Source organism: Octodon degus, unplaced genomic scaffold (genome assembly GCF_000260255.1).
Source record: "Octodon degus isolate 3935 unplaced genomic scaffold, OctDeg1.0 scaffold00350, whole genome shotgun sequence".
Classification (NCBI taxonomy): Eukaryota; Metazoa; Chordata; class Mammalia; order Rodentia; family Octodontidae; genus Octodon; species Octodon degus.
This window is the reverse complement of record NW_004524926.1, coordinates 962,446-966,306: the sequence shown is the minus strand read 5'-3', so window position 1 is coordinate 966,306 and position 3,861 is coordinate 962,446. Positions and strand designations below refer to the sequence as shown.

At 55.3% G+C, this 3,861-nt stretch overlaps 1 pseudogene; it reads left to right on the top strand.

Moving 5' to 3' along the window:
- The first annotated feature begins 547 nt into the window (after positions 1–547).
- LOC101590468 lies at positions 548–3,454 on the top strand (annotated as a pseudogene).
- Positions 3,455–3,861: the final 407 nt, after the last annotated feature.

The following is a 3,861-nucleotide window of genomic DNA, read 5'->3' as shown; positions in this document are numbered from 1 at the left end:
TATCAGCAAGTCACAGAGAACACATCAGCCTGCCATGTCTCCAACGCACCCCTCAAAAGAGCACCAAAGAATGCTATAAAAACAAAAGTCTCTTAGACTATAAGAGACCCCTCTGATATGCATCCACAGAGAGACCCCTCTGAGCTTCAACCATAAACCAGCCTGGCCGCCGAAATGCATGCTGGGAAGTGTGGCTTTCCTGCCAGCTCTCCTCCAGTCTCTAACTGGGGTTGAGCATGCTGTAGACTACAGTTCCCAGGATACACCGCGCCACAGTCTCCAGCGGCTGAGACAGCTAAGGGGGTCTTGGGGGCGCAAGCTGGAGCTCTGGCAGAACCCAGCCACAGGCCCAGCTGGGAGGAAATCCCAAGCACTGAATTTTAAGGACTGGAGAAGCCTGAAAAAGTCTGTTATCATCCAGAGCCTTGCTTCTCCTCAGAATCTCTCCCCTCTATGGAATTTTTAGTTTATGGAAGTAGATTTTGATATCTTCAAATGGGGAAGGTGAGCCTGCTGTGGTCAGTTTTTGTGTGATCTGGACAGTGCCATGCAGGAGATGTGTGCCGCATCTTCCCAGAACCCTGAGAAGGCACCGAAACCCAAGAAAGGCTTGAAAGGCTCCGTGGATGACATCCTTGTTGTACTCTCGATTAACGGCATGATACTCCCTGAGATGCCTGTTGAACCAGTTCCTTATAATAGAGATGCCACAGATGTATCTCCGAAGCTCACTCCTTCAAAGGCTAGAGGAAGGTCCTTGTGGGCAGATGAAGGCTTTGACACTCTGGGAGGCTTGGCAGGAGCTGATGCTGAGGTGGCTGATGTCTCAGATCCAGACCCACAGACCTTGCTACAGGCCAGAAAGTATCTAGATGACATGGATGCTGATCTCCTGGGTCTGAAGAAGTCTCCAGCCTCTGACAAAAGAGCAGGAAAGGGTTCTGGGAAAGAAGAGCTGCCTTGTAGTCCCAAAGCTGCTGGCAGGTTGACAGCCAGTGAAAAAGACAAAGAAGACACCTGGGATGACGAAGTCCTCACCTTTGGGCCTACCAGCCTACCTTGGGCTCCTCAGAGGGCCGGAAGTCCTGCCAATAGTCTGTCAGATTCTTAACAGAAAGTGGTCCAGACCCCAAGGGAGAACTGGGCTCCAAATGGGGCCCTCCAGCAGCTTCCAGCCCCATCCACCCCAGAAGGGGAGGAGCTGACTGGTTGGGCCTCAAGGATGAAGACTTGGATCTGCCCCCTGCCTCTCCCATCCAAGAGCCCAGAGGAGGAGACTCCCACCCTCCATTGCCCCTCTTGTGAGCCAGCACTCAGCCTTGGGCCTGCATTCTGCCCCTCCTCAAACCTCCTCAGGAACAGAGTTACCAGCTGAGGGTGCCGTGTCCCCTGTCAAATCCAGCCAAGCTCCCAAGCTGAGAGCATCCCAAGAGAAAGAAGAGGTGGAGGACTGGCTAAGCCACATCTCATCTCAGGAGAAGTCCCAAGGTCTGGCCAGAGAGGAGTGTACTGGGGCTTATAAGACCCTGAATCCAGTGAGCACAGCAAGTTCTGCCTCTCCTGGCAGCCAACATGTTGCCTGCGTTCAGGGAATTGATCAAGCAGCTGCTGGAAGAACCTTAGGAGGAACAGCAGTGCGCAAAGCACGGGCCATCAGGCCTGATGCTGGAGGGTCCCCCTCAAGTTGCAGTCAGGCCACCTTAACCCTCTCTGCAGGTGACCTAAAGGGGAAAACAGCCTCTGGAGACCCTTCTACACTGAACCTGCAACTTGTTTCCTGAGCTCCCAGGAACCCACAGTGCTCCCTGTGCCTGTCCAGGTGTGGAAGCTGGAGCTGGAGCAGGCTCAGCACAGGATGTTGCTGCAGAGTTTGCAGCAGCAGCACCAGGCAGACCTAGAGCTCATTGAGTGTTCATACAGAGGCAGCATCAAGGTGCTAGAAACATCATACCAGCAGTGGGAGGAGTGTCTCCCAAGAGAGAATGGGGAACTGTTAGCCCAGTACCTATCCAACTGCCACGAGGCTGAGCTGGCCCCACTGAGCTCCTGGCTCAGCACCAGCACCCGATGGCCCCAGCTGAGCAGGAAAAAGATCAAGAGATGATTCAGCCCCGTGAGCTGCAGCAGTCCCTTAATGGTGTCATTGAGCAGACAGAGAAGTTCTCCAGCAGCCTGAATGAACTGGCCTCTGTGTGGAAGCCTTGCACCTCACCACCTCATAGGAGCAGGAATTGGGCATCTGGCAGTGAGATGAGCAGCTGTGGTAGACCAACAGCAGTGTGACGTGGCAGAGCGTGGCTGGCTCCAGGAGGACACTGGGAAGATGGAGGCATGCCTCAGTGAGCAGAGCTACCTCATGGAACAGGAACACTGGTGAGTGAATGCTGAGCATTGCAAGGTGGAGTCCATGCAGTGTGCCCTGGAGGAGCAGAGGAAAGTGATGGTCCAGCAGATCAGCATGGAGAGTGAGGAGCTGGAAAGCGCCAAGAGCACCTTGCTGAAGGAGCAGAAGTCCGTCATACATCAGTGTGGGGAGGAACGGGAGCACCTGGCCATGGAGTGGGCAGAGCTCTCCACGCAGCAGAAGCTGAGTAAAGCGTGGGCCGAGTGTGAGGTGGAGTGGGCACTGCAGGGAGACACCCAGCAGGAGGGTACCATCATCAGCCTGGCCAAGGAAAGCAGAACTGAAGGTCAGGGCCAGCGAGCTCTGGGTAAGGAGGCGCAGTTGGCGACTGAGAGGGAAGCTGTGACACGGGTGCGGTAGGCCTGCAACTGGAAAAGAAGGTCAAGGCCAGCCTTGAGCCTGCAGCTCCGAGCAGAGGAGATGGAGCACATGAGCAAGGCGGCCTTTAAGAACTATGAGGAAGGCAAGCTTGAGCTCCATGAGGCCTGGCAGATGCAGTCTGAGCATCAGGCCAGGGTGCAGGTGTTGCAGCGGCAGCAGGAGCAGCTCTGGCAGCAGGAAGAGCGTGTGCACCAGGAGCACCTGAGCCTGGTCCAGCGGAGGCTGCAGCTTCACTACGTGCGACAGGACCTGCCTTGCTGGTAGCTTCCTCCCAGGGCCCGGGGCCCAGCACCCTGCAGCCTTTGTGCTGCCTCCGCCTTTGTGGCTTCTGCACCTGCCTCCCATCAGCACAACCAGCTGCTGGCCAGCCCTGGCCCCTCGCACCTTTGGGCCATGCTGGTACTGCTGAAACACATAGCTGAGCAGGACTGTGCCTTCCTAGAGAATGAACAGTTCTTCCTGGAGGCACTGAAGAGAGCACCCTACAATCTGACCTCCACTCAGACTGGGGGTGTCTGTGCCCTCAATGCAGCACTGAGACCCAGCAGCTCTCCTGCCTCCCCCACACCACTAGCCCCATCACAAGGGGGAGCAGAGCTGCTGGCAGTGGCAGGTGTGAGGAGGGACAGAGAAGGAAGCCAGCCAGAGCCTCGGCCCCAGAAGGCATGAAGGTAATGACAGGGATCCGTGAGGGGCCACACACACCAGGCTGCTTTGTCATCAGCCATGCCCAGGCTCTGTGCCGAGTCTGGTTAGAAGGGCATCAGGAAAGAAGGCAAAGGAGCCAGTGAGCAGGAGGGCAGGAGAAGAAACTGCCCTGTGGGTGGGATAGAAGTAGGACCGATTGTATGGCTCTACCCTTCAAAAGAGATCTCAGAGGAACATTTTTTTAAACCAGGGATTGAACTCAGACCCTTGCGCTTGCCAGGGAAGCACTTATTCCACTGAGCCATTCCCCTGGCTCCAGAAACCTTTATTTGCCAACAATTTGCAGATTTGGGTCAGACACATTAAACTCTGTACACTTTTTAATAAAAAAAAAAAAGCCTGCACTGTTTTGTCACGATATCTTCCCT